Source organism: Clupea harengus, chromosome 6 (genome assembly GCF_900700415.2).
Source record: "Clupea harengus chromosome 6, Ch_v2.0.2, whole genome shotgun sequence".
NCBI lineage: Eukaryota > Metazoa > Chordata > Actinopteri > Clupeiformes > Clupeidae > Clupea > Clupea harengus.
Genome location: NC_045157.1, coordinates 16110022 through 16120021, shown reverse-complemented (window position 1 = coordinate 16120021; position 10000 = coordinate 16110022). Strand labels below are relative to the sequence as shown.

The window sequence follows — 10000 nt, the reverse complement described above, 5'->3', positions numbered from 1 at the left end:
CCACCACCTCTCTACCTGGCTGAGTGAGTTTCTCTGGTGGCGTTGCAGGAGTTGTGTAGCTTGCCCGTTTCCATGGCTCCCCCAGTGTGACAGCCATGGCATCGGGGGCCTGGGGTTTGTTTACAGAGAGAGAACGTCCCGTTTCATAACCCCTGCGCACGTAGAGCGAGGAGCGAAGGACAGGGCTCGCTCGGCGCGGCAGGGGATAAAGTTCACTCTCTGTTGCGCACCAGCCGAAATTAAAACCTTCCTCGAAACAACTAAATGTTGCTCCAAGTACTTTCCGTTCACCCCAGCCGCGTTAATGTTTTACTCTCTCTCCTTTTTTTTTTTTTCGAGCGCAAAATGGAGGCTTGCGTTGCCTGGTCAGTTTCGAGCAATCTATGGAAACAGGCATAGGCTCTCTTAATTCAATCAGGTTGGAATTTGGAGTCATATGATTTTTATTTCCCCCCCCTTCCCTTCCCTTCCCGCCCTTTCACAAACACACACACACACACACACACACACACACACACACACACACTCACATGCGTGCGTGTGCACACTCAGTCACTCAGACACACACAGTGTCGCCATTATGTTATCTTGATCTGGGAGGCTTAGGCCGAGCCCTGTGTGAGCGAGCGAGCGGCGGGCTGATAGTGTGGCATTGAGCAGGGGAGGCACAGTCCCAGTCACTGGCCTCTCCTCCCCCCCCGTCTTTATGTCTTTAGTGGGGCAGCCGCTGTCTCCCCTGCAGCTGACTGCGGTCCAGGCCTTCTCTGTTTACCCTGTCATTAGCATCTCACACACTGCTCTGTGGAAGGCGATTGTGTGGAGCGCTGGGGAAGTGAGTGCGTGTGTGTGTGTGTGTTTGTGTGCGTGTGTGTGTGTGTGTGTGTGTGTTTGTTTTATGCGGCTGTGTCTGTCTGTGTGTGTGTGTGATTATTTCGGTGTTTGTGTGTATTTGTTTTGTCTGACTGTCTCTCTCTGTTTCTGTGTGCGTGTGTGTGTGTTTGATTTTGCACCCCATACACTCAGTAGGGTTACTGCTAACCTTAGGTCAGCTTGAGTGGTGGGTAGTGGTTCAGAAGGTGGGACAGACATCCGGAAGAGGGAGAGTTTGACTCTTGCTCTCCCCATTGTCATGTGGAAGTGTTGTCTGGGTGTGTGTGTGTGTGTGTGTGTGTGTGTGTGTGTGTGTGTGTGTGTCTGCGTGTGTGTGTGTGTGTGACCCAAGAGCAGCAGGTTTGGCACCCGGTATGTTTGGCTGTCTCCGTTAGTAGGTTAGAGTGAGTGAGGCAGTAGACCTAGATTTGGAGCATTTTGAGTACTCAGGTGGAAATTAGAGTTGGATCTTCACTTCATCTTTTCTTTCATGTTTTTTCATTCATAAATACAACCACTCAAATTTGAACTTCAAATGTTTCTAACAGCTGTTAGCAAATAATACAAAAATGAAAGACTTGCATGAGTTACTTACATAAAAAGCTGTATTTTTTTCCAAAGAAGATTATCCAGCAGTTGGCCTATGTCTATACTAAATAGTTTGCAGCCTACTCCTACTGTAGGCTGAATACAACTTCTGTGAAAGATACAATTTCTGCCCTTCTATTTGGCCTATAGGATAATTCAGTTACTGTTCTATAGAAAAAAATTATAACATAAAGACAGCTGGCTCTAATAAGATTAAATAAAGGTAGTAATAGTAATAAGATCAAATATAGGTAGTATGAACAGAAATTCATATGTAGGCCTATCTGTGGTAAATACATGTATGAATTATTCTAAGAACTGTGGATTGTATGTGGCTAATATGACAACACAGTTGTTCATTCACTGATGAAAAGACACGCACAGTCGTGGTAAAACGTGTTATAAAACGTGAAATATGATCAGACCAATGTATAACTGTACCTTGCTGCATCACAAGACCCAAGGGATTATGTAACCTATGTGTAGTATGCATTGCCAGTATCTGGCAAGTTTCCATTCACTGATATCTATGGCGATTGCGGTGGAATTAATGTTTACATTAACTGTAGGCTAGCGCCCCACGACCTTCAAGAATGTGTAAGGTTACACGGAGTGTGTATTGCCAGTCTTGTCTTTTCATTCATCATCACATCTACAGTTAAATGGGTTTGAATTAGTTGTTTAAATGAAGTTGTTTAAATGAATTATGCTGGCACGCATATTATTTAATGATGTTTAAAAAAAAGAGAAAAAAAAAGAATAATTAAATTGTCCTGCATCGATCTTTTACATCACGATGCATCAATGCAACAATGCAACGATAATCTTCACGAGCCCTAGTGGGAAGATTATACCTACAGACTACAGACATCTTAAGCCAGAGACGCACCAAACCGACATCAAAGAACTAGCTCAGACGAAGGCCGACCATTGCGTTGCCTCATGTCGCCTGCGTCAGGGCCAAAAAGTTGCACTTGTACACACCGCAAAGACTCTGTGTCACGGGCTTAATCCATTTGCTATTTAACTTGAGCTGAATCAGTGTCCTAGTAACACTCTCTCGCTTTGTTTCCATCACTGCACCGAGCATCATCACACTTTCACCACACTGTGGTTTACTTCAAAGTGACATGCTCTTTCTCCCACCTCTTCTCAGATCCAGGATCTGAAACTATAAGAGTGTGTAGGTGCGCAGATGCGTTTGTGTTGTAGAAGCACCATGAGCTAAATTTGCCACCTACTTTGTGATTAAGGTGTTGCTAATTCATCTTTTTTTCCCAATTCTGTTGTGACTCTGAATTTCCATTCAGAGATGCCTCGCAGGGATGTGTGTGTATGTGTGCACATCTGTGTGTGTGTGTGTGTGTGTGTGTGTGTGTGTGCGCACATGTGTGTGTTTGTGTGTGTGTAGGGGTGAGAGAGAGAGGCAGACAGAGTGAGAGGGAGGTAGATGAACCGCCACTCCCACATCTGATGGCTTATAGCCCTGAGGGGCCATCCTACCTGTCTCTTGTCTCTTGACAGAGAGGAAGTGAAAATTAGAGCGGAAAAAACCCCTGACACACTCTCTCTCCATCCCTCTCTCTAGCCCTCCCTCTCTCTCTCTCTTTCTCTCCCTCCCTCTTTCCTGGCTTCACCTAATTCCACTCCTGAGGGCTCAAATGAGTTTTGCATTTTGTTGTGTGCCTGTCTGGTGTGTGTGTGTGTGTGTGTGTGTGTGTCTGTCTACAAGTTTGTGCGTTTCTGTTTGTGTGTATTTGTCTGTTTCTGTCTGCTCTTGTATTGCTGTGTCTGTCTGCCTGATGTGTCTACAAGTTTGTGCGTTTCTGTTTGTGTGTATTTGTCTGTTTCTGTCTGCTCTTGTATTGCTGTGTCTGTCTGCCTGATGTGTCTACAAGTTTGTGCGTTTCTGTTTGTGTGTATTTGTCTGTTTCTGTCTGCTCTTGTATTGCTGTGTCTGTCTGCCTGATGTGTCTCACTGCCCCCCCCCCCCCCCCGCTCCCCCATCTCCCTCTTCCTCTCTCTGACCTAAATAATGAACGAATGGTAAAGGTCTTGAAGTAAGCTCCCTGCTGCGCCCCACTCCCCCACCCCGTCACCCTCACCCCTCACTCAGAGACCCTCTGATCTGCTGTGGGCTTCTTCTCTGCTCTGCTCTGCTCTGCTCTGCTCTGCTCTGACCTGACCTCAGCCTTACAGCAGCCAATGCAAACAACCCCCTCCCCCCTTCTTTCTTTCTTTCTTTCTTTCTTTCTCTCCTTCCCTTCCTCCGTGCATCTGCCTTTTGCTCAATTGTGGTTTGTTGCTCTCTCCCTCTCTTCTCCTGTCTTTCTCTTTCTCTTTCTCCAGTGACTCTCTCTCTCTCTCTTTGTTTCCCTAGTCATGCTTTCACACTGTCTTTCACTGTACCCCCCTCATATGCTGTCTTTGACATAGAACAAAAAAACTCCTAGTTTGGACATCACAGTTCATGACCATGCTTAAAGCTGGTGTTTTGAATAGATGGTACCGCTAGAGGAGTGTTAATGTGCTGACTACAGTGTTCCCACAGAAAAAAAGAGACATTGGTCAGAGCGGCGGAGTAGGTAGGCTTTGAACGCGGAGGTAGGTGTGGCTTTCCCGGTGCTTCTGTGCTTGGGGATAATGATGAGTCGTCCCTCAGGTAGTGTGTGATCTGGGCCCCAGGCTGGCCATTCATCAGCCTTCTGGTGAACATCAGTTATATTTGTGCGTGTGTGTGTGTGTGTGTGTGTGAGAGAGAGAGGGAGGGAGAGAGAGAGTGAGTGAGAGAGAGAGAGAGGGAGTTATTCAACAGACAGCCCATTATTTAACTTTTGTGCTACACGATTCCTCTCTTATCTCCTTATCTCCCATTTCTCTCAATCCATCTCCATTTCCGTTTCTCCTCCAGCTATGCTGCCATCCGTACCGCGGTGCCATCTGTAAACCTGGCACTCTGCCCCCGCTCCCCTCCCTTTGACTTCAGCTCCAGGCCTGACTGGCCTCGTGTGGCACAGTGTCTCCTGGTTCAGACACATCGCTGACGCTCATCCTGACGCCGGCCATGCTTCTGAGCCTGAGCTGCGGCTTCTTCCACCCACATGCTTATACAATGCCGCTAAACTTAACGGAGCCAGGGCAGCCTAGTGCTCCTTAAGGCTGCTTCCGGCAGCTTCCCGTGTACTCAGGTGCACAGGCAGAGGGGGAGAGCCGCCAGTGGCTCACCGCCACCATTCTCTCCACCAATCGTTTCATTCCTCCTCTGCTCTGCTCCTCTCTGCTCCACTCTTCTCACCCCTCCCCTTCTGTCCTGTCACATTCTGAAGCTCACGGTGGCCGAGAGGCTCCCTGCTCACCGCAGACTGACCTCCCCTTGTCTTTCCCTCTCTGTCACTCTTCCACACTCTCTCACTCTCTCTGCCCCCCCCCCCCCCCCCCCCCCCATGCATGGCTGCAGTGGTGGCCAGCGAAGGGAGAAGGCAGGCCCAGCCAATTTGTCTGGGTTAGCCACGCTCTCTGCTTGTCCCACCAGCTCTCTCTCTGAGATGGGGAGGAAAAGGCCGCCGAGCGCTACCGCTACTGCTAATTTAATAAAGGCTGGCAATTAGCTGCTCACCCAGCACTCGGGAGCTAATACACCGCTGTTAGGGGGGGAAAAAGTAGCATAAGTGGAATACCCTTTCTTCTCCTCCATCTCCCTTGCCTCCCTCTCGCTCCTCGCTCTCTCTCTTATTCTGTAACTCTTGCTCCTAGTGCAGTGTTAGGGGACTGACTTAGAACCCTGAGTGCAGCTAGTTTTGAACTCGTGCTAATCAGACGGCGTTCATTAATAGCACGTTGTGGTGGCGCGCAGAATTAGCGTAGCAATCTGTGAGCCTTGTGGCCCTGGATGGAAATCTTTATAGCTGATGCCTATAAATATCCCAGGCGTGGAGGCCCACATGCAGGCCCATTTTGGAAGTGTGCTAGGTCTCTTAAGTGTGGGAGTTATGGAGAGAAAGAGTCTTTCCTAGTGTGAGATGTCTTTTAAGTTTGTGATCTCAGTAGTAAAGGAAATCAATGGGTGAAATTAGAAAATTATTCTTTTGCCTACTTAGAGTACCATTCTCTGTACAAATTATAAGATAAGCTATACATATATGGATATATGGATATCTATGTGTATGGACAGGATTGTGTGGGTTGAATGGTTATGGTTGCCAGTATATTTGACAGCATCAGAAGGCCCTTGTCCCAGGCTAATTTCTCATAGTTTCCTGTCCAAAAGCAATGGCGCTCTACTAGAATGATATGTTTTTTTTAGCCAGGATGCAGCTGTCTCTGCCAGGTCGTGTGAACAGACTAACACTGTTGTTTACTGCTAAAAACCATCTGTGATTTTTGTCTGAGCTCTCCTTATACGTCTTCATACCTCAAATCATGAAGCACACCTTAATCAATAATCATATGAGGATATTTCTTTTAGTTTGTGATCATAATTTTGGTAAATCCTCTTGCCCCTCAACTGTCCATCACTGTTCCCAAATGAATTGATGGATGAAATCACTCTGAAATTTTTATTTTTTATTTTTTATATATAATTATTTTTATTACTGAAATGTTATGGAAGTGTAACAGTGCTGCTGAGTTACTGCAGGCAGATGATATCAGCAAGTATAATTGTTTTTACTGAGGAGCTTTTTCTGGCACTAATGGCTATTGACAACTTAAAGGACAGATAAGAGAATTATTATTATTGGACATGGAAATTCAAAGATAAAAGATAAACACTAATTATGCCCAAAACGAAATTATAATTAACGGATTAAATGGCAATTTTCAACCTTGAAGCAGCAGGTGATAAAGAATGTGCTCTCTGTCTACAAACTCTGTCACTGTGTCACCTATCAGAACCACAGGGGACTGTTGTCTATGCTCTCATGCAGAGGCATTCCCCATAGATAAAGCGTGATAATCCAATTCTCCATCACTTCTTTGAAAAAGCAGCTTCACTCCTCAAACACTTTGTTCGACTGTTTGGTATTAGTGAGGTTGGTCTTCCTTTTAGTCGTAGATGCCATTGCTTTGACTGACTATTCCTTATCTCGAGTGGTTTAAGTCTTTGACTGTGTAAGATCTTTGGGTGTCCATCTGTCTCCAGCATGTGTGTTAGCTATCTGATCATCTTCCTCCACTGATATGCTAAGCAAAGGGGCCCCAGCTCTAATAGAAGCTCTCACAGCAGTCACCTCAGTCCCATCTATTCTCACGTTGCCATACACTGTCACCATCATTCAGATCAACCACCACGCACTCCCATGTGCCATCATGAGAGGGAAGTACATTCGCGTTCCATGATTACTTTCAGAAAAAAATCAGGCCTTAAGTAAGTGAATGAATAACGTGCCACGCAAACTGAAATAATGTTGTGTGATGACGTTGGCGTTTGTGTGCTTATGATATTATATGTATGCTCTGGCAGTCTGGCCCCGGGCTAGAGGTGTTCTGTGTTCAGAACATTATGTGCAGCTTTTCTAAAGGAAGTAAGAACTTGGCCTTTCAAGATAGACCAGGCTTGTGTGTAAACACTTTTTCAGTTATGTGACTGTACTCTTAAAGTAATAATTGTGCTTCACACACACTGAGTTACTGTGGGGGAAAAAATCTCCTATTTTTTTGTCCTCTTGAAGTTCCCCATCGACTTGGTGGAACGTCGTGGGTAGTTTCTTGGTGGCAGTGTACCGTTGAGTTGCTGTGACACCGCCATGCCTGTGTTTTTGCGTATGAACATCCTTTTGCCAAGATGACTAGGCCAGACGTGAATCGGATCTGGTTGAAATTATGGAGTGGGTTGTGGTGATATGACATCTGCCGGAATCATGGCAAGCTATCCTTAAACCCGCCCACAGCCTGATGAGCACCAATCACTACAGTACTGCAGGACTGCAACTTTGAACTATGGCTTCATAAGACATTGGATTGGTTTAGAAATGTCTCTGTCAAATTCCCCTGTGGTTCACAACTTCACACTAGACATAGATTATCATAATAAAATATGTCTGCTCATGAGAGAATGTGCAAAGTACCTGATTTCCCACAAGGTGCGCCTTCCAGGCTCTCACAGCACTCTTCTAGTTCTCAGACCTTGCCCACCAACCACTATTCTTATTCAGACCCTTGCATAGTCCCATAGGTCCAGGACACGCTTAAGGTCTCCCTTGAAAATGGCTTCTTGATGTAGAACTGGGAATAGGCTTGATGTGCGCATGACAAATTGTGTAATTTGTTAGTGTGTGGTGTGTGTGCGTGTGTGCGTGCGTGCGTGCGTGCGTGTGTGTGTGTGCGCGTGCGTGCGTGTGTGTGTGTGTGTGTGTGTGTGTGTGCTTGTGCTTGTGCAGTGCACCTAGCAGTGGTTATAAGGATCATTACTGCCTGATGCTCTATTTAATGGGTTCAGGAAGTATTGCTGCGCATCAAGTCCCCTTTCATTTATCAGCCCTCCTCCCTCCTCCTCTCCCACTCCTCCCACCTCCCCCTCTGTCTCCCTCTCTCCAGTGTTGCTTTAAATTGGCCGGGCGTCTAATTAGGGCCCTGCGCCCCCCTTGCAGCCCCCCCCCCCCTTGACAGAGTAATCTATATTCTATTAACCAGGACACAGGTTTGGGTCTTTGGCTATGGTGAGCCAAGGTTAGTGTTTGTGGCACTAACAGCGCTGCTCCAACATGAGGCCAGCCCTATTATTAGCGGAATGTGACACACTTTAGCTGGGTTTGGTCGTTCGTTAAAGCCTGACTTAGGCCGCGGACGCATCAGCGCTCGTTTGTAAATAGCGAGCGAGGGGGATGAGCTGAACCGGTCGAGGCTTTAAAGGGGCGAGAGCTTTGAGGGGAACAGTGGGGGGGTCTGAGGGGCATCCCCTGGCCCCGGTTATGTCTGACGGCAATCAGGTACAGCTTAGGCTAACGAGTTGAGATGAGTTCAGTTTGTTCATCGCAGACAGTCCTAGTTGTTTGTTTTCTGGGTGTGCCAGGGTGTCCTGAGTGGGGGAGTATTCTGTGTGTAGAGTCATCCCCGGGTAAACACAGATCAAATTGCTGTGCAAAAAAAAAAAAATGCTGAAGAAATTCCACTTTAAATTGCAAGTCATTTTCAATGCATAGCCATCTTTAGGCACTGAGTGATGACTTTATATGAGCTGTGGAAGGATTGGACCTGTTTTGATTGGACCTCAGATTCACCACTCTGACACGTGATTGGTGATGTATCCACCTGTTCTGAGTCCTTCTAGTGGTGTTTGATTGACCTGAGCCAGATTGCCACCTGCGTCTTCAACGCGGGGAACGTTAACCCCGCGCATGAATAAAGGAAGGAGAGGAAGGCCGCATGTCGGTACAAAAGATAAGGAGGACCCTTTGTGTAATCCAACACACCTTGTATCAGATATCAAACGTGTGTGCATATGCATGCTGTTGTCCTTTTGATTACGACTGAAGCAGATGTGCCCGCCCAGCCCCCCTCCCCCCTTCTGTGGGTTTCCTGTATTGAGGTACACAGCATTCTCTGCACAACACTCTTTTATAAAGCAACAGCAGCAGCACGTCTCAATAATAAGCACAGTGGAGCAGCTGCAATATGAATCAGGATGTGGTGACTAGCTGTCGGGTATGGATGACTTCTCCCGCTCTGAGGAGCATAGCTGCTCTCTTATTGGCTGCTGAGGTAAATAGAGTGCAGGGATTGGTTCCCGTGTGAAGAAGCAAGCCGGGATTGGCTGTCGGAGGTGAGCAGCTGGGCCCGTTGGATTGGCTCTGGTGTGAATCAGAGCTGTGAAGTGAGTTGGCTGTGAAGGTTCAGCAGGCGTTTGGATCACTGGGCCGGATAGTTCATGAGTGTGTGCCATCCAGTGGGAGGGGTTTGTGTGTGAGGGACGGAATCTCTGGAGGGTGTCTGAGGGGTAGTATGTGGGTGAGTAGGCTTTTAGTGTGAAAAATTCTGTAAGTATGAAAATTCAGGCAACGTCAATGTTACTTGGAAGAGGACTGAAAAAACTAAATTATGACAAAGATGATGTCACTAGCCCCATGATTAAAGAAACTACAGCTACTTAACCATTGTCATTAAGTTATTGGTGTGAATGGGAATAAGTGTGACCCATTTTGGGCCATTTTAACAATGGTACATAAAACACAGTAAAATTGCAGTTGAAACTTTCAGGGCACAAAACTGACTTTCTTTTGCTAAAATTGAGCGTAAACATCTGTAAAAAAGATGGGAAATCCTGCTCACTGATATTTTGACGTAGAGAGGACATGTATCAATAAAATGTAGCATTGATGTTAAGTGACCAAGTAGAATATGCAGTGTAATGTTCACCACACATTAATGGCAAAAAAAACCCAGATAATTCAGTGAACACATTTCCTTTATTCCTTGTCTAAAACTATCAAGCTCACTTACTTCACTAATGTCAGAACTCCAACACCAACAGTTACTGTTAGCACTGATCAAATCTTGTTAGCTTGTGAACTTGTCACCCAAAAACTTGCACCTTTTAACTTTGCTG

At 46.2% G+C, this 10000-nt stretch overlaps 1 protein-coding gene across 7 annotated transcripts in view; it reads left to right on the top strand.

The window, feature by feature from the left end:
- The window catches only part of chd9 (chromodomain helicase DNA binding protein 9), an 89536-nt gene that overhangs the window by 15801 nt on the left and 63735 nt on the right, over positions 1–10000 (top strand). The gene's annotated exons all lie outside the window — the stretch shown is intronic.